The sequence below is a fragment of the Staurois parvus genome, unplaced genomic scaffold, assembly GCF_062004578.1.
Source record: "Staurois parvus isolate SC_StPar_1 unplaced genomic scaffold, SC_StPar_1.0 ptg000283l, whole genome shotgun sequence".
NCBI classification, from domain to species: Eukaryota; Metazoa; Chordata; class Amphibia; order Anura; family Ranidae; genus Staurois; species Staurois parvus.
The window spans coordinates 2,083,237-2,104,752 of NW_028318079.1; the positions used below are offsets into that span (position 1 = coordinate 2,083,237).

The window sequence follows — 21,516 nt, forward strand, 5'->3', positions numbered from 1 at the left end:
AAGACATAAAATGTTAGTTAGCTTGTCATTTTAACTTTGCTACGCTCTGGCACACTTTTCAGATCACTGATATGGATTGCTGATAATTGAATGTTCAGTGTGTGAAACGAGAGCAACGAAGGATAAATATTTTCTCTTGAGGGGTTGGACATTGCAACTGCGTGACAGTCTACCCTTTTTTATATATTTTTAGGAAGAGAAAATAAGTGTTAATAGCTCAACATTTGTAGGTCTTTCCAAAAAAAAAAAAAGTGTACAGCTTGTGAATATGAAGCACTTCGAAAAATAAAAAATAAATATATATATATATATATATATATATATTTTTTTAAAGATGCATCAGAAGTAATTGTCACTAAGGCTCCCATGTAAGGGTATTCTGGCCTCCGCATGTTTGTCAGGGCAAAAATAAAATCCCAGATGCCTGGCATCTAAGATTTTACGATTGGCAAGTAACTTTACTGAGTCCTCTTCATTGGTATCTAAGGAAACACATTTTCTTCGCCTTGAGATATCAGGCATATGCCCCTCTAGTCCTGGCCGATGGCCAACACTTTGGCTGTGTCCAGATTACCAAGGCCTACTTAAGCCATTCAGGAGACAATGGGCTGCAACTTCCATGCATACAGGGGCGATGTGGTGTACCTAGACTTTTTGACACCTGGAGCCAAAGGGCCCGTACAGGGATAGTCCACGGACAAGGGCCCCTTTTGCACTGGCCAATGGTTCTCTTATGTTGGTGGTCAATGGGACAAGGGCCCCCATATATTGGTGGTCAATGGGACAAGGGCTCCTTTTTAAAGGTGGTCAATGGGAAAAGGGCCCCCCTTATATTGATGGCCAACGGGACAAGGGCCCCCTTATATTGGTGGTCAATGGGACACGGGCCCCTTACATTGGTAGTTAGTGGACATGTAGCTCCTGTATTGGTTGTCAATGGACAAAGGCCTCCTTACATAGGTTGTTAATGAACAAGGGTCCCATTACATTGGTTGTCAATGGACAAGGGCCCCCTTCAATTGATGATCAATTTATAAAGGCTGCCCTTAGTGATCAGTGAGTAAGACCACATTTACATTGGTGGTCAATGGAAATGCACCTTCCCTCACATTGGTGGTCAGTGAACAAGTGCACCCTTAAATGTATGATCAGTTGAGAAGGATGACATCCGGACAATGGGGATTTGGAGCAAGAACTTTGGAAAGGATTGCCCCGAGATTTAACCAGTCAAAGCATGATACAAAAGCTACATTACAAGGTTAAATAATAAATAAAAACTAAAAAATATGAATGATAGTTTCCCTTTAAGTAAGCAGAAAAGGCCCTAAGAAAGATTACATGAATAACCCAAGTGGAAGAATGGCTTTATAGAAGTACCCAAGCAAAGAGCACACTTGCTTAATTAATCTCATTATGCCTGTGTACCGTTAACATTTCAGAGATGATGATTTTCCCCAGACGGCAATCATGTCTGCAGCACAGACACATGATGCCATCAAGGCCTTGATATCATCACGGATGTTCATTACAGCCAGATTAATTAGCAATGTTGATAACCCTTGGTCAAACACTTTCACGTGCATCTTTTTCAGCATAAATGTATGGCGGCATAAAAAAAATACATTTTTACCTTTAAAGCATGCCCAAGGAATGAATATCAAAGTCAATATGTAAAGTATGGAAGTCAAAGACATCCGTCAATTTCAAGCAGGCAGAAAGGCTCAGGCAGGAGAAGATTGTGGGTACCAGTACAGTATAGCACAGCCAGCACAATTTACAAGCACACATCAGTCAAATCTGACATCGCTATGCTTAAAGCAGAACTCCAGGCAAACCACTAACATGCTATGAAATACATACAAGTTTATTGTTTTACCTGTAAATGTGTAATTCTGCTTAGCAGACCACAAACTCAGGAATGCCAAGTTGAGTAATCTTTCCAACCAGCAAGAATATTACACAATTGGCATGACAAAAAGACTGCATAAAACCAGGCTGGATGGCCAAAATGATCATTGGCAGGTACAGAAGTAAACATATGATATCAACTCTGTATTTTACCACCTGCACTTGGCAGAGACACGGTCCCCTTGCCCATGTAGGTATAAGTGACATTGTGCCTCTCCGAGTCCCTAAACTCACCTAAAGCTGGCCATATATGAACTTTTTTTTTTCGTTCAACCAGCAGCTTTATTACCGCACTGTTCACCTAAAGTAATGAAACCCTCCTATCCTTTACAGCCAAGGAAACCGCTATCTTAGTCTCTGATCCGTACGTGCCATTGCACTGTGCATGTGATCAGCTATGACACCAGCCATTTGATGGCTTGACAGTTCAGTTGAGAGCACAAGCAACTGACAGTTAATATTCATAGCATGCCTTGAATGTTAACAGTTTTGGGAAACCATTAAATTGATGGGTTTAATTCAGCTTAATTATTCAAATCAAATTTTCAACTGCCCGATCTTCCATATTTGTGCTACTGTAAATATACAAATGTATAGAGTAACCACTCGAGGGAGCTCTATATTAGGACTTTTTTTGGTGCTTCCCCTTCACTGTTAAATGCTTGTTTTTGCCTAGACTTAAATTATTTATTTATTTCAAGTACTTATATAGCGCTGTCAATTTTACGCAAAGCTTTACATATATATTGTACATTCACATCAGTCCCCAACCCTCAAGGGGCGTACAATCTAAGGTCCCTAACTTACATTCATACATACACATTTTTTTTTAAGTCCACGAACGTGCGAAAAAGGAAAAAACCCGTAAAAAACGTGCAAGTGCAAAACACCACACAAAAAAGTGCACTTAGGGGTGTGCTTTGTCCTTCCCCCAAAGGGGATGGACCTCTACCCTGATCCACTTGGGCATGAAGTTCCTGACGGGGACAAGGTTCCCATTTGGTCCACCTAGCCAAAAGGCCTGGCGGACCACCGTTCCTTGTGGCCAGCCGAAGCCAGCCACACAGTACTTGGTCAGGGGGCTCTCCCGAAGAGAAAACCCCCTAGGGACAGGGGAGGAAAGAACCAAAAGGCCACACATCCTCCCCCTAGACTTCAGGGTAGGCCCGAGGACCCACACCCTCCATCCTGTGAGGAAATAAAACAAACACACACATAAGAGTGAAAGTGACAAACGTGGGAGAAATAATAAATTAAATAAATAAAAAGTGGTCGTACAAATTGTGTACAGACCAGGCCCTGAGGCCTGTAGCAAAATTTGCCCCGAACTTAACCAGAAGGCCTGGTCCCGAGGGCGCTGTGCAGAAAAAGTGTTTGAACTCAGTGACCATGTGCCTTTTTACATGTTGGGGCCCCACACCCAAGTGTTACTAAGAGCACCCCTGAGGCGACCACTGAGGGGGTACTGGTTCGCTGACTTTCTGCCTTCCCGGCCCCTGGCCAGACAAGATAGATCCGTTCAAATCAGGAGGAACTGGGCCCCACCAGTCTTCCAGGGGGAATTACTCCCGGGCCCCAGCAGCCTGTGGGCGCCTCGGTTTCTGTTCCAACCTGTACTAGCCTTCAGGACCCCCATCATACCAGCAGGGGTACTATACAACCAGTCATCCCTGCAAAGCTAGAATGACCGTGGAGCACTCCTGCTGGACACTGATAAGAACAGATACTACACTTGATCTTAGCCAAAAGGCCGAGAAGCGATTCATACTCACATTCATACATACACATACTAGGGCCAATTAACACAGGAACCAATTCACCTACCAGCATGTCTTTGGAGTGTGGGAGGAAACCGGAATACCCGGAGGAAACCCAAGCAGGCACAGGCACAGGCACATGCAAACTCCAGGCAGGTGGTGCCGTGGTTGGGATTCGAACCAACGACCCTAGTACTGTCAGGCACAAGTGCTAACCATTTAGCCACTGTGCTGCCCAAATTAGAGTACTTTTACTTACCTTATCCCTTGCTCCCCTGACAGCTGAGGATCACCTATTCTCTACAACATTCCCTCTTGTGAGTGAGCCCCCCGACATCCTCACTGATGGCTCTGCATTATATCGGATTTTGTCACAGCTGTGATCACTGACCAGAGTGACAATGAGTAGAGGCTGTTGAGGAACAGCTGCATGATAGAGGAGCATGTGAAGCAAGAGAGCAGGTAAGCTATGTGCTTTTTTCTGATCTGAACCAAAAACATGAATTTAACCCTTGCAGTGTGAATGGGGCCCCATTGGAAGGGTATTTTTTCCCCAGCTGTCCAGCTGTTGAGATACACTATAGCCAAAAGTATGTGGACACCTGGCCATCAACACTTTTGTGAGCTTGTAGGGCATTCCACTCCAAAACCATGGACATTGGATTTCCTGGCCATCACTGTGATGAAGAGCCTGAATACCAAATTCTGATGTTCAGCAGGAAGAGGACCAGAGGTGGTGACCATGGGTTCCTGTGCTACAGCTTAAAAAAAGCCATTTCAGTTCCTTGACATGGCAATGATGTGAGTTTGTAACCATGGTGACCATGGGTCCAAACCCCTCTCACCATATGAAACATAAAAAAAAACTTACCTCATACCTGCCACCTGCAAATAACTACCAGCGCTCTGGGAAAAGCAAATGGTAACCAATATCCATGGTCTCTGGCCCTAGCTAACAATTGTCCCATTGCTGTGATTGAGAGACCTCTAATAACCAAGAGGTGCAGAATGAAGGTGGACAAAGTAGGCCACCAAAAGTTCTCTTACTAAAGTTTTTTTTTTTAACACAATTTTAGATAGTTTCCAGGGATAGAAACAATGAACAAAATATACTACTGATCCCCCAGTGGGACTTTTAAGCCATTCATATCACAACATTGTAAGAAGAGGTTTGTCGTTCATTTAATTTGGGTACAAAATCTGAATTAAAAACATACATATGACTTAAAATACAACATGCCACAGAGAGTATAAAAAAGCTGTCCTAAATAGCAACATATAAATGATGTCTCTCCAATAACCCGACACGTTTCAAAGATATGCAGCTCTTTCCTCAAGGATTTCCCATCTCTAACAAATACAAACTAATTTTTTTGCACCTAGAGTAGGGATGTGGCATTAATTGGCGTGCAACCACCACAGATCAAGGGATAGAAAAATGTATCATGCGGTTTCCTGAAGTTCCAATTTATCAGTAACTCCAGCAAGACAGAGGTTAATAAGTAAATGAGAAAATAGAGTCTGGCATATTTTCATTTTATACTCCTTGCCGTTACCACGCAGTGCACAGACCTCGTGTTTTCATAGATGTTCTGTCAAGTAAATAGGTAAACATGAACTTGCCTTTCCATTTCAAAAACAGGCTGACATTTTGAAATGGAAATTCTCTCCTTTAAATTGATTTTTTTTCCAAGAGTTCCTCGTTTTCTTCCTGTACAGCTTCTTGCCGCTATAATTATTTATACACTTTTTCCTCTTACAGTCTTCTTGCTTTTTTTTTTTCTGGTACCATAAAGACGCGACGTGTTATCTGCTGGAAGGCTTACTACGTAGACTTTGTCAACAAGAACCCACAAATTCTCCAAGAATCCATTTCAAAGGCTAATATGTGTGAGCAGGGCTTTTCCAATCATTTTAAATATATTTATCAGAAAACAGCAGTCCATGACAAGTGAGCATGGCAGAATTTATTGTTCATCTGTTAGTCTGAGCCGTTCTTTAACACAAGGCTATTGTGCCGGAGAGGCTGAGTCATAATAAGCTGGTTTTCTCCACTTGTAATGAAATGCAAAAAAGATTCAACTCAAATATGCAACTGAGCTTGAAAGGTACTCTAGTCAGAACGGACAATTATAGCTTGCTTTAGGGAACACAACCTACTTGCAATGGCCTCAGTGCTTTTTGCTCTAGACCCATGGGGCTGCCGAGCCCTTGATTTTTTTCTTTTTTTTTTAAATTAATTTTATTGTGACATTCCACTCCAAAATTATGGGCATGGACTTTGTTGGCCCATCCCTGCGATGAAGGGCCTGAATTCTCAGTTCCGACCTTTAGCAGGAAGAGAGCCAGAGGTGGCGATCATGGGTCGAAAACATGCCTTTAACCCTTGCAGTGTGAATGGAGCCCTACTACAAGGATATTTTCTTTCCATTTCTCAGGAGTTCAGTTGTAATTGTTGAGATACACTATAGACAAAAGTTTGTGGACACCTCGCCATCACACCTACAGTATGTGAGCTTGTTGGGCATTCCACTCGAAAACCATGGGCATTGGATTTGCTGGCCCTTCACGGTGATGGAAGGCCTGAACACCCAATTCTGTTGCTTGGCCAGAAGGGGGCCAGAATTGGCGATCATGGGTTCCTGTGCTACAAATTAAAAAAGATGCTGTTTCAGTTCATGGATACAGCAGGGATGGGAGTTGGTGACCATGGGTTCTGACACCTTTAAAAGCACACTATATCCATATGAAACTAAGGAAACTAACCCTATACCTGCTGCCAGCAGGCACCTGCCAGTGCTCAGATTTATTATAACTCTGTTTTATTAATTCAATTACATTTTTATTTTGTGATGAACAGGTCCCTTGCTTTTGAAACAGGATCTCTGTTACCTCTACTTTATCTTGCAGGTCTGGAAATCTAGGAGTTGCGTAAATTTTATTCAAGCTCAAGAACAAAAATGTCATTTAATGCAGCCGAGCAGTTCTTTGATATGGTGGCAGCATTAGTTTTCCTTTTTAGGCCTGTTTCACACAAAGCGTCTGATCAGGTTCACCTGTTTTTCAGGTGGACATTATCAGACCCTACATTTGCCCCTATTAACTGGAGCGTGTAACCGGACTTGTGTCCATTTACACTCATGTACATCCAATCTGATCCTCTAGCAAGCAACGTAAAGTTTTTTATATTTGCTAATACATTGATTACTCCCCTCCCCCCCAGACTGATAATGCTACTGTCTGCTGTGCCTCCTGTGCTCATTCATCCAGAGTGATGGTGATGTCTCACTAATACTGGAGGTGTGTTTCCGGCTAGATAACCAAGGGCTAAAAAAAAAGAAAACGAATGCAGCCACCGCATCGAATGATTGGTAAGGTGCAATATATGACATTTTATGTTTTGTTTAATCTCTTCACGCTGGCCGAACGCAAATGTGCGGCCTCCCTGTGTCTGGGCCTAGACGCCGAGCGGCCACACATTTGCGTTCTATTAAAAAAAAAAAAGACATATGTGCTGAGAGTGCACGCCCTGCGCGCTACCAGCGCACGTGTCCGGTACTCACGAAAAGGTCCCAATCGAAAGAGGAGATCGGGACCTTTCCTGATCATGTGACCGTCGTGACAGCGATCTGGAGGAGCCTGTGCATCACACACAGTTGCAATGTCCTGCAGGCTCCAATGCAAAAAAAAAAAATCAATCAATAAATGCACTTTTTTTTCTTTCATTAACATGGATGCATTTATTATTTTTTCAAAAGGTAGACAGGACTATGCCTTTATGTGGTTTATATTTAATTGTGTTCATGCAATACGACTTAAAGTACATAAAAAGTAAAAGATGTAATAAAATACAAAATAAAACACCAGGGTTCTAAGCAGAACTCTCAGCTTCACACAAACACTTACTAAGCAACAAAATCAAAAGCCACTTATTGAGTCTAACGGCCACTTAATTAGTATCCGAGGATCACGAAAACAGCTTTGATGGAAGATGTGGAATAATACTCACCAAGTTCAAATGAGATTAGAGGAGCATCTTAAAGGGTCACTATACCTAAATTACAATCCGGTTTATGAAAGTATAGCTAATAACACTAATGGATGCATAATAATGACTGATAATTGAGACTTAACAGAAAATCAAGAGAATGTTATTGTTGGGGTTTAGCCTAAAATGGCACATTGCATATATTACTTCCAACTGCCATTCAGCATCTATTACACTATTATTACATCGTGAGGAGCGTTCAATTGCAGTCTAAATGTACATCCATTCTAGTTTTATCCTATGGGCAGCCCTGACGAAGGGGGAATTTTTTGGGCACCCGAAACCCACTGGATATTTCATTTACAGCTGTGGGTATGGAAAGGGGAGGAGGATGAATCACCAGCACAAGGGACACTTTGCATTAAATGTAAGTACCACCCATCACCCTGACTTTTTTTTTTAATTTTTTATTTAACCTACCCAACACAAAAGAAATCCAAAAATACCTTCTATTGCTCTCAGCATATTCCAAATCTTTTTTCTTAAAAATAATAATAACTAGAATAGCTACAATTTCTGGGGAAAATGTGTGAAGTGTTCTTGCCTCCACCAGTAGTCTACAACTGGAGTGGGTGGAGTAACTGGGTGGAGTGGCTTTGTCCACGGATGTGACGAAACGCGTCACAGAAAGTGACGTCGGACGTATAGCAGGAACCGGAAGTGGTACGGCGGCCATCTTAGAGTTTGGAAACCGCAGAGAAACCCACCTGGAAGCTGCCTGGTAACCCTTTGAACTGGGAATACACTTACTATGCTTGTTTTTATTTGTCTGATGTAAGCAGATTGATTAAAAGGTATTGTTCCATTTTCCAAACGGTGTTATACTATTATATATCATTGCTTTTCACCTATATACGATCTGGAGGATTCTGTATGAGATCTGGGCAAGGCTCATGTGGGACCATGATGGGAAGGTAATAAAAGTGGAAAGCTTCAGGAGTAGAGGAGAGGAGAAGAAGCGTTTCTGGTGATACCTTCTATTGCTTTACAAGGCGTTTTATCTTATGATTTCTGGTAAGGGTATATTTGCTGATTTCAGTAGAGGTGACACATCACTGGAGTTGTGTTTGGCACAGAGTGAAGCACATCACTGATTTTGCACAGCGTTGGTTTATTTCACAAAAAAAGAAAAAAAAATTTTGGTCTTTTGCACATTTTTTTTGCACTAAATATAGAGTGATATGGAATATTGTTATTGAGGTAATACACTATTGTGAGTTTGTTTTTCTTTGAGGCATTCTCCAACTTCTTGGGAGCCAGAGGAAGGGCTCGACATCTTTAAAAGACAGCGAGTAGGCTTCCTGACCACCTGTCATACACTCTGAAAAGCAATCCGAAGGTTCTTCAGAGGACTAATGCTAGTGTAAGATAACCCTTAGTGTAATTTATTTTTTTTTTTAATACATAGCTAGGTTAAAAGTGGAACACTCTCAATTAAGATTGACTATTTTTAATCCTTATCTTGCTAGCATTAGTAAATAGATAGGAAAGTATATTATATTTACTTGATTGAAACTTTTTTTTTTTTTACTTCTATTCCTTCAGTTACTTCCAGGCGTAGGTAAATGATGTCATACATCCCAGTTGTCCCAGGGGGTGGGAGGAGTAGTTTTGCTCAGCTAAACACACCTGCTGCCTGCATGCCTGAGCCAAGGGCAGATGGATTCCTGAAAGTAAATGCTACATGAATCACCAGCCCTTACCCAAGAGGTCCATGGTTAGATACGTTGGGGGTGTTTTCAAATTGATTTCTTAGCAAAATAAAGCATGGAGACGTAGATGGATGGGCGAGTTTGTTTTGAATATTGGGCAGCACAGTGGCTCAATGGTTAGCACTGCCGCCTGGCAGTACTAGGGTCGTTGGTTTGAATCCCAGCCACGGCACCACCTGCCTGGAGTTTGCATGTTCTCCATGTGCCTGTGTGGATGTTTGGGGGCTCGCTCACAAGAGAGAATGTTGTAGAGAATAGGTGATCGTCAGCTGTCAGGGAAGCAAGGGATAAGGTAAGTAAAAGTACTCTAATTTGGGCAGCACAGCTGCTAAATGGTTAGCACTTGCACCTGGCAGTACTAGGGTCATTGGTTCGAATCCCGACCACGGCACCACCTGCCTGGAGTTTGCATGTTCTCCCTGTGCCTGCGTGGGTTTCCTCCGGGTACCTCCCACACTCCAAAGACATGCTGGTAGGATAATTGGCTCCTGTCTAAATTGGCCCTAGTATGTGTATGTATGAATGTAAGTTAGGGACCTTAGATTGTACACCCCTTGAGGGTGAGGGACTGATGTGAATGTATAATATATATGTAAAGCGCTGCGTAAATTGACGGCGCTATATAAGTACCTGAAATAAATATTAAAAATGAATTTGCATTTTGGTTTGTGGCTCTCAGATGCAGTGTAGTTCCACTTTAAATGACATTTCCATATTTGCTTGCTTCGGCTTTAAGTGCTCCTTTCAAAGCCATTTGCGGTCCGTTGCGCCTTTAAATGTAATTAAAAAAGCCAGGTATGGCGAGACGAGAACAAATAAATCACTTAATGTCTGAATCCTAGCATTGCTTCTACATTCCCTCTATTAATTCCTTACAATAAGCTGCATGTGTTTTCTGGGTTGCCTTTATATATATTTTTTTTTCACCCGTCTAATGGGTTTTCCCTCACATCCTGCATGAACTTCACAATAAAAGCGTACAATTAAATGAAGGGAAATACACTTCCTTTCTCTGTGTTGGTGTTGGCTTAGTCTGAACCCCCATTAGTCTACTTAATAATATGTCGCCTGCAAGCCAAAAAGCTTAACAAAATGTCAGCGAGAAAAAAAAAAAAAATCCAAATATATAATAATGCAGGAGAGAATAAAAAAGGAAAAATAACAGAAATGTACAGAGCCGTGTGTTTATTTATCCATAGGGGTTATTTCACTGGAAAAACACACAACTTCTCCAGTCGGCCAATGCTAGGAGACAACGTTTACCATCCGGATTATTTACTGGAACCAATATAAATGACCTATGGCTGGGAAAGAATTAACCCTTCGAGCTCACCGATGCCCAAGCCAGATTTAGCAGCTCTAGGCTTCATTCACAGCCGTGTAAGGAAAAAAAAAAAACGCACATACAATCTTTTTTTTTTTTTTTTTTATTACAGGTGCAGCTACATTGTCCTAAATAAATGAAAGTGTTACTAAACCCACAACAGTAAAATCAGCCTGTGTACACAGTAAAGCATGCTTGTTATACTCACTGTGGAACCTAAGGGGTTAATCCTCTTATTGAAAATAATGAAGCCAAGTGCCTGGGTTCCCAATGTGGAAATGGTAGGAATCATCAGCTTGGCGTTATACACACATCAGTTGTTTAATACCATAGAAAAACAATGATATTCTTCATCAGCTTGGGAGACATTTTATATTTTTAACACTGCCTGCAATTTAAAGTGTTACTAAACCCGCAACAGTAAAATCAGTCTGTTTATGCAGTAAAGCATACTTGCTATACTCACTGTGGAACCTAAGTGGTTTATCCTCTGCATTGTGTAAAAAGGCTGTTTAATCCTGACTTCTCTGATCCTCCCCTTCTTTCAGTGTCCCCCTCTCATCTCCTGATAAGACGTATTATGTGGGACACTCTGCACATGCTCAGTTTGGTGTGTATGACTAGAGAGGTTTTGTTTTCTTGGGAGAGTGCATGTGATCAGTACAGGGCCAATTAGCACTGTCCAGAGGTAAGGGGTTCTGCATCCTCCTAGAGCAAACTGAAAACTCCTCCTACAAGATGTAACATGTGCTCAGCTGGACACTGATAGTCACAAGACTGCTCTAACTGCTGATGAGAAAAGGTATTTAGCAGTTTATATTTACTAAAATTGGGCAGCACAGTGGCTTAGTGGTTAGCACTTCCGCCTGGCAGTACTCGGGTCGTTGGTTCGAATCCCAACCACGGCACCACCTGCCTGGAGTTTGCATGTTCTCCCTGTGCCTGCGTGGGTTTCCTCCAGGTACTCCGGTTTCCTCCCACAATCCAAAGACATGCTGGTAGGTTAATTGGATCCTGTCTAAATTGGTCCTAGTATGTGTATGTATGAATGTGAGTTAGGGACCTTAGATTGTACACTCCTTGAGGGTTAGGGAGTGATGTGAATGTACAATATATATGTAAAGTGCTGCGTAAATTGACGGCGTTATATAGGTACCTGAAATAAATAAATAATTGCATTTCTGTGTACAGTGGGAGACCAGATAGAGTGAATGAATGCAGGGTCATGGGTGTAGTAACACTAAGTCTAAATAAGGTGTGTGTGTGTGGGGGGGGGGGGGATCATAAAAACAAGTTATGTATGCATACTAGTCTTTATGCATTTAAAAGCGCCTGTGCGAGATATATATATATATATATTATTTTTTTTAATTGATTTATTTTTCATTACGCAAGAACTTTTCTCCTTAAAGGAAAAAAAAAAAAAACAATTTCTAGTAACATTTCTACGGCTGTGTAAAGGATGTCTTGGTGTGTAAATTAACGTAGGCCTCATGCACGTGGCCACCTGATGGCATAACATTTAGGATTACAGTATAATTAAAGGAAAAACTTTTTTTTTTCTTTTTAGTTTTGGATGGAGTGGAGATGGATTAGAACACCCATTAGGTTTTTATAGCTTTCTGTGCCCCCCTTAGAGAGCGTTACCCTCTTTATTTGTCCTGTTTGCTATTATCATTGAAAGTGAAAGAAAATGCCAAATGTTGGGTTGTCCCCAGAAAAGTTGTAGAGGGGAAATCTTCAACTGGAGATACTTGTTCTGATGACCTGGTGGCCCTCAAGGAATTCCCTTAGCTTGCAGGGCTTTTCTTTCACCTCCTGTTTTAGGTGTGGGACAGGAAGTGAAGGTAAATCTCCCTCGATAACTCTGGAGATGCAGCTTCCGCATGGAAAGGCTGAGGTTGGCGAGCACCCAACGGTAGCTCAAACTATACAAATACAGTAAAGAGTGTCAGACCAAAACAGGATGAAATAGTCCCAGATAATTTTAATTGTTGGTTAAAAAAAAAAAAGAAGAAATCATAGAAACAGCCAACCTGTTTCGAGGGAACACCACTCCTTCATCAGGGCTATATTAGCACCAGTAATGAACTCTCCGCATGGAGCAACATGACAGCAATTGTTGAGTAGTAATGGCGCTCCTTTGTCTTTTGTGGAGTCTGGCGCTCCTTTCTATATTTGCAAATATCATTTTTGCCTGACATATGAGAAATTTGTGGCTGTGTTCACATAACAATTTGTTCTTAACTGTTCTTCCTGCCGGTTTGTACCTCACATGGAATCATATGTCATGCCTTCTTGAGCACTTCTGAAGAAGAGATTTTTGTTTTTCTCGAAATGCGTCAAGTGCGAACCAGGCATGATCCATGATTAGATTCGCATCACCATCTCTGACGACACCGCCGCAATATGTATTGTAGCTTTATATTTACTTTTGAAGATTGTAAAAATAAAATTTCATACTGTTTTTATAAAAAAAATCTCCTTTGAATTGTTTAAATTTATCATATTTAAACAATTTGTGCAGTTAAAATCCCACCCAAAAAAAAAAAAAAAGAGGACCCCCCCCCCTTGTATTCGTTAGGGATGTTGGCACTTTGTGTACTATATCCCTTCCTCTCTTTATTCTATATTTCCAAGGACTGTGCTTTGTGGCGGAGATGTGTGAATCTCAGAAATGGATGAAAAAATAAATAAAAATCCTTTGGTAGGTCAAACCCATTCTTCCACCTATAACCACTGCAAGTCCGGAGACTTTTACCCTCTTCCTGTCCAGGCCAATTTTTAGCTTTCAGCGCTATCACACTTTGAATTACAATTGCGCAGTCATGCAACACTGTATCCATATGACTTTACCATTTTTTTGAGACAGATAAATATTTATTTTGGTGGTATTTATTCACCACTGGGATTATTTTTTTTGCTATGTAAATTAAAAAGTGCAAAATTTTGAAGAAAAAAAAAAGTGTTTTTCTTATAACATTTTGCAAATCAATAGTATTTCATCATAAATCTTGGCCAAAATGTATTCCGTTATCTTTGTAGTAAAAGAGAAAAAAAATAACCCAAATTAGTTTATAACCAAAAATTATAATATTTTTTATTATTTTTTTTTTACATACTGTCACCCTATCAGTACAGTGTTACCATGTTGACACTGTACTACTTGTGGGGGCTGATGAAGATTTATTTTTTTTTTTTTTACACCAATTGCTTTTACACCCAGAAAGGATACTTTTCCCTTCTCTCTAGCTGCATTCTTGCAGCCATTGAGAACTACTGAGTGAGCTGTGATTGGTCACAGCTTGTCACATGGTACAAGGCTGTTGTGATCATTCACAGATTTCACACATAGTAAGCAATGATGTCACAAATGACATCTTGCTTACTACTCTGCATGTGTTCACTGATTGGCCAATCACATGATCGGGACCTCGTACAGATGATCGGTGTTCCACTGTGTCCAGAGGACACAGCGGGCACCAGATCGCGGTGCTGCGCGCTCCCAAGGAGCACGCACAAGCAGGGTGCGGGGAGGCCGTTTATAAACGGCCACCCGACCCTGCACTGCCACCATCCGGCCATTTATATACAATGGCTGGATGGGAGGTGGTTAAAGGTATACCCAACTACATTAAATGGAGTTTTCATATCTGCCTGGAGTTTGTCTTTTAGGTTCCCTGTCAAACCATTGGAGGGGTAGCATTACATTATACGATTTCCTCTTGCAGAAGATTGGTTGTATCATCTACTGGAAAGCTACCCCTTTCATTAATCGAATGCATGTTACAAAGCTTTGTGAGCAAAAGAAGGGCTGAAATGGAGAAAACGAGGACGTATTGTTTGCCACATTCTTAAGGGACCGGGGCACAAACCATTCTCTGGTCTGTCATAATTAGCAGTCCTCTGGATACAGAAACCACTTTGCTGGGAAGCACAAAGACATTACCTAAATCAATTTGCAGCAGGCCAGACTTTTACAAGGCAGCCCCATACACTTGCTGCCTGCTTTTAGGGGAGCGTCACACAATATATCACAGGGCACTTACAGAATAAACTCGTCAGCCCAAGATGAAGCTGCAAAGTGCACCTCCGACATTAAATCTATTACAGAGCAAAAAGCAAATAAAAAACGGATGCACACTTTATCTATATATATTTATGTGAGATTAACAAAGCAGCAAATTGGAAAATGTCCTTTTGCTAAGAGGAATAGATCCTGCAAGCTTATAATTATTACCTTCACGCAAGCAAAGGACTAGGAAACTGAGTCACGCAGATTTATTACACTTAAAAAAAATAAATTAAAAAAAAGCTTCATTACTCATTACACATGGTTCAGAAGCAACTGGTGTTCTTGTGTTTTAAGAGGACCTGTCAACAACAAACTGCGTTGGCATCATTTGTGGGCTGAACTGACTTTTATGAGCCTCCTGACTCACAAAGGATGCATCCTTACCTAGGCATGAAATGGCCATCTTGTGAGTTTCTTGGATATGTATGAAGGAGCGCCTGGTAAAAAAATTAATCTCACTTAAAAGGACTTTTTCAAACATTTAATGGTTAAGAGCATCAAATACAGCCAATGTGTTTTGGGGGGGAAAGCCTTCCTCAAAGTTTTAGCAGTCGACGTTAAAAGAATCATGGCAGAACGGACCAAGTCATTAAGGCTTGATGAAGACTAGCATTTCCTGATGGCACTAAAGGCTTTCTTTGCACATTCTATCGTGATTCTGGTAACATCAGCTACTCAAGCCGTGAAGGGGGAGGCTTTTTCATCCCAAAACGCGTTGGCTCTGTGATGCTTAAAGCAATAGTAAACCGCAACATTTAAAAAAGGCAATGGCATAATGTGCTAGTATATTGAAATTTTTTTTATATATCGCAGTTTACAACTGCTTTAAGCATCAAATAGAGCCAATTTCAGCAAATAGAGCCTATGCATTGCATACTAGCACATTATGAAATACTTACCTTAGAACGCAGTCCTCCGGCGGCGCATGGTCACCGTTGACAGGGCTTCCATCTTCACCAGGTCTTCCTTCCGGGTTCACGCATGCACATGGGAGTTACGGGCCACAGCACAGCACTCTGAAGGAACAGCAGAGGTATGCCATTCCTTAAAAGTGCATGCGCCGGTTGCCGAAAGAGCAAATATCTCCTAAAAATGGTACACATTTAGGAGACAATAATTTTATCTACAGGTAAGCTTTATTATAAACTTACCTATAGGTAAAAATCACCAAGGAGATCCAATGGAGACCAAGATGGCAGCTTCCTTGGCTGAAAAGGATAAGAGGGTTTAGTTCCACTTTAACCATTAAAGGTTTTAAAAAGACCTTTAAGTGAGATTCATTTTTGTTCAAGGTGCTCCTCTGTACATTGTCAGGGAGTGAGGAGCCAGACACACAAGGAGGTGCAATTAAAGGTAGGTTTATTAATATAAAAATAAGACAAGAGTCTATGCAAGTCCAACAGCGGAAATCATAGCCAAAGCCGGGGTCAAGAGCCAGGAAGAATGGTCGCCAGAGCCGGGGTCAAGAGCCAGGAAGAATCGTCGCCAGAGCCGGGATCAGGAGCCAGGAAGAATCGTCGCCAGAGCCGGGATCAGGAGCCAGGAAGAATGGTTGCCAGAGACGGGATCAGGAGCCAGGAGGAGTCTTAGCCAAAGCCGAGTCGGTATCCAGGAGAGCAATGAGTAGCTAAACAGGAGCTTGCTGTTGTGCAACAGACAGGACATGAATGCAATGGACAGCCACAAACAGCAGACTTATATGTGATAAGCCGCCACCTCCTGGGGGAGGAGCTGCAGAGAGCTGAAAGCATAAAGGATCCCACAATGCTTTGCAGACACCTAAGATGGATGCCAGCACATGGAGCAGCACAAGGTCTGAGGAAAGGTAGGACCTTGACATACACGCTTTGTCTCTACCAGAGAGCTAGCAGTCTATACCAGAACACCAACACTATTTTCATGACAGGACCCTCACAAGGACCCTTGCAGCTATGGTGGTGGTGGTGGTGGGGGAAGTGTCAGGGCAGTAAATGCCTGTCAACACTAATGGGTGAAAAATAAGGTTTAATATTTATCTTACTCCTCCTTCAGGCTGATTCTCTCCCTTATGTTTGAACAGCCACTAAAGCCTCTTCTATAATACACCTCACGCCATGGTCACACAATGTCAGCAAGTACAGTACAAGGCCAATAGCCCTGCACTGTATAGGCAGATGGCTTGGGATCACCAACAACCCAGAACTCTTGGGAATGAAGAATACGGTGTAATTCTTAACTTGTTGATCCGGCCCCTGCCTTTGTTCTGGGTTGTAGATGGCCCCAAGCCATCTGGCATATGGCTTGGGACCACCCACAACCCAGAACTCTTGGGAATGAAGGATAAGGTGTAATGCTTAACTTCTTGATTGATATTTACCTTACTCCTCCTTCAGGCTGATTCTCTCCCTTATGTTCGAACAGTCACTGACGCCTCTTCTATAATACACCCCAGGCCATGGTCACACAATGTCAGCAAGTACAGTACAAGGCCAATAGCCCTGCACTGTATAGGCAGATGGCTTGGGACCACCCACAACCCAGAACAAAGGCAGGGGCCGAATCAAGAAGTTAAGAATTAACCTTTTTCTTCCTTCCCAAGAGTTAATGAGAATTCTACCCTTGCAATGCAGGGACAACACACTGCAAGAATTGTCTTTTTTTTGTTATTACAGGAGGTGGGCTTTAAATAACCACAGTTAAAAGTAACATGGATAAAAAAAAAAAAAGATATCACAATAAAGATACAGCAGAGGAGGAAAATACTGGCAATTACAGATAACAGAAAACATGAATAATGCATAGCAATAAATGTGACGGAATATGTGCTTTAACATAGCCGCATTAGCGCGCAGCACTCCGCAGCATACTGTATGTGATACATGTTTAGTGCTCCAATGTTTTAATTAAATGTTTATTATTATGCCGTGTGCATGTGACAGGGCCTCTTTCAAAGTCTGCGTTTCAATGTTAAAAATATCTTTACAACGCACCAGAGGCAAATCTTGCAGGCCAGCCAGGATGATGTTTTTAGTGTGACTTTATCAGGGAACTGCCTTCAGTGTCTCGTAAAAATAGATTCTGTTATGTTTATCAATAGGCATTTGGTTGGCGCACTAAAAAGCCTTTTATGTCCGCAAGCCTTGTGTCTTATTTGCTGCCTGAAAAGTGGAGCTGTTTGTTAGAAAACAGAGAAGAAACACAGTTTATGTTGTGTCAGCTGACGGAATTGATATTCTATGTAGAACACCAGACAAGGTGTTAAAACCGCTACTATCAGACTATATTAGAGCACGCTGCATATATCAGAAGGTAAGATGTTTCCAGACATTCGGAGACACATAAAGCTAGGTGAAGATGTGGTCTGCAGTCTCTTGCTGCTCCTTAACAGTTGATGAACTGTATCAGCCAGGGGCGGACTGACAACTCATGGGGCCCCCGGGCAATAGGGGATCATGGGGCCCCTATGTCCTTGCCAAAACTCAAAAAAGCCTATGAAAAAGGTACCAGGGGCATCTCATGGGGCCCCCTACTGACCCCGGGCCCTCGGGCAGTGCCCGTGTTTCCAAATGGTCAGTCCGCCCCTGGTATCAGCATGGCCTGTATTTGATACGAGAGCGGGGTGTAGAGATGAACAGTTATGGGCATGAAGGTCCACAAGCACTGTGCCGGAAGACATCAGCCAATTTTCATAGCCTTCACTTGACCTGTATTTACCTCTTGCTTTGTTATTATTTCAGGTACTTCTATAGCACCGTCAGTTTACACAGCTCTTTACATATATATTGTACATTCACATCAGTCCCTAACCCTCAAGGGGTGTACAATCTAAGGTCCCTAACTTACATTCATACATACACATACTAGGGCCAATTTAGACAGGAGCCAATTAACCTACCAGCATGTCTTTGGAGTGTGGGAGGAAACCGGAGTACCAGGAGGAAACCCACAGGGAGAACATGCAAAATCCAGGCAGGTGGTGCCGTGGCTGGGATTCGAGCCAACGACCCTAGTACTGCCAGGCGGAAGTGCTAACCATTTAGCCACTGTGCTGCCCTTTGCAATAAGCAACAATAGGTATAGTCAGCAAGCAGCCTGTCAGAAACATATGCCTGTTATAGGTGGAATTGCCTCTTTAATATCCTGTTTGAAAAATGCACCATCATAACTTTATATATAAAGTGTCAGACCTACGAAGAGCCATTCTTAAAAGCTGAATTCAAGGAATTCAGCCACTTTGTAAAAAATGCAGGCACAATATGAGTTAATAAATATATCAAAAGTATATTCACTGTGCAAAACCACACACAAAAAAAAAAAAAAATGAATAATAATTTTAAGTGACCTAACAACTTAATGAGTGAATAGCAAATAACTCACATGAATAAATTGAACAAGTATAGTGCTGCTGCCTTAAATCGTGAATATATCAATAATCATCCCATAAATCTTTACAATGACCAGTGACAGCAGCGCAAAAAATCAAGTATAACTTAATGACAAAAATATATATATACAATTAAATATTGTGCTATAGCAAATAACTATAAATATATAAAAATCTATGAAATTAAATAAAATTCAAATTCACCAAAACACAGATACAGGCATACCTTGGTTTACGAATGCTTCGATTAACGTAATTTTCGGTTTACCAATGAAAATCCATTGAAAATAATGGCTCGGTTTACAAATTTGTTTTCACAATCCAAAACGGATTAATAGGTTTTCAATGCGTTTACACTTTTTTTTTTTTATTATTTCCCTGTACAGTACCATGCCTTTAAAGTGCATTTTATAAAGAGTTTTGAACAGAGAAGACTTTTTTGTACTTTTTTTCTAACCTCCGAAACAAATTAATTGGTTTTCAATGTATTTATAAATTTTTTTTTCAATCATGTCCCTTTATGCCTTTAAAGTGCACTTTATAAAGAGTTTTGAACAGATAAAAGACTATTTTTTTTTACTTTTTTCTGACCTCCGGAATGGATTAATTGGTTTTCAATGCATTCCTATGGTAAACTGTGTTTCGGTGTACAAATTTTTCGCAATACGAAAAGTCCCGCAGAATGAATTAAATTCGTAAACAGAGGTACGCCTGTACTTCAAATAAGTCTGCCGAAAAAAAAAATTATTCAAATGTGATTGTATAAAAAAGTCCTTCTGATCCGCTAGTCACCATGTGAGCGAAATAAATTTGAGTGGGTGCATGAAACGTCAGTCAAGTGTCACCACGTGCTCCAGAGGAAAAACCTCCCCCAATTCAGTAGCATTCACCAGATATCGTGGCCCATCTAAACTTGATAGGCAATCACGCTTATGATGAGTTTCATCCATTCTAAGGATCCTCAATCACTTAGCCCCTTGGCAATTAGAGGCTGATTAGATGGCAGGACATCCTCCAAAATATTTACTCCATCACAAGGGAAAGAAATAACAGAGCTCATAGCGTAATTCCACTAAAAAACATTATATAAAAAGTAATGAACTCACATAGAAAAATATCTACAATGAAGGTAGAAAACAATTTAATTACCTAAAACTTCATGATAATGACCTTAACCATTATATCTCACAAATCAAATATTTAACCCACTACACGTTACTTATGAAGCAATTAATATCAATTTCCACATTAAGGCCTAGTGGATTCAAAGTTTGGAGCTGATGAATCCACTTGGTTTCCCACTTAGAGAGTTCCCCGACTATACTGGAACCTCTCCATGATGGGTGGATTCTATCTATGCTCCAAAACATCAAGCCCTCAGGATTTTTATTATGCACCTGCCTAAAGTGAAGTGAGTTACAAAAACCAATAATGATATTATGTACATGCTCAGCCAAACATTTTTTAAGGTGCGCTTAGTCCGACCCACGTATTGCAGGCCATATGGGCACTGTAGGGCATAGACCACATGTGTAGTGTCACATGAGATGAATTCTGATATTTTATAAGACTATAACCTTTGATGTAAAACTACCCCTAATCCTAATGTTAGCTGCCATTGTGTTTCCATTTTGCTACCGACATCACTTCTCCAAACCTAGACAACGACCACAGGCAACATTTTTTTCAATGGTCAAGTGGAGGGAGGAGGGGAGGACATAATATCAGTGCTGATGTCTAACGGATGTGCAGCAGTGATGTCAGCAGCGAGCAGGAAAAACTTTGGTTGCTGTGAAATCAAGCAAGACCAGGACTTTACTTTGATAATGGATAGAAGCTAAGGTAAAGGCCACTATAGCAACCTTATTCTGCTAAGCCCATTGTGTCCAGAGTTGAACAGCTTAGCCTTTATTTCTCCGATAAAAGAGCCACAGGTTAAAAAGACATAACCTGACCGTATCATGTCAACATACTTCAACAGAGGAGTTATCACTTTGCTCTATGGCTCTTATAAACCCAATCACCGAATTCTCATCATCTGACATCTTTAACATATTTATATCATTCCAAAAGTTATTTTAATCTTTTTAAATCTACAGTTTTCATTAAAAGGGTAGTTGGTGGCCCAGCCATAAAGACACTGCTGAGGAGTGACATCTGTTTCTCAACTATGGTCAAGTATTCTCACCTTGTCACATGCTCATGATTCACAATACAAGCAGGCACATTGTGCAGACATGGTCCACCATTGTAACAATCAGCGCCATTTATGAGCAGTTGATTCTGGAGCAAGGGGATATAGACAGGAACTTGCCTAACCACTTGCCTA

At 41.2% G+C, this 21,516-nt stretch overlaps 1 protein-coding gene and 1 pseudogene across 2 annotated transcripts in view; both read right to left on the reverse strand.

Moving 5' to 3' along the window:
• Positions 1–21,516, reverse strand: part of PTPRG (protein tyrosine phosphatase receptor type G) — a 715,101-nt gene that overhangs the window by 497,079 nt on the left and 196,506 nt on the right. The gene's annotated exons all lie outside the window — the stretch shown is intronic.
• Positions 3,508–3,670, reverse strand: LOC149458551 (U2 spliceosomal RNA; annotated as a pseudogene).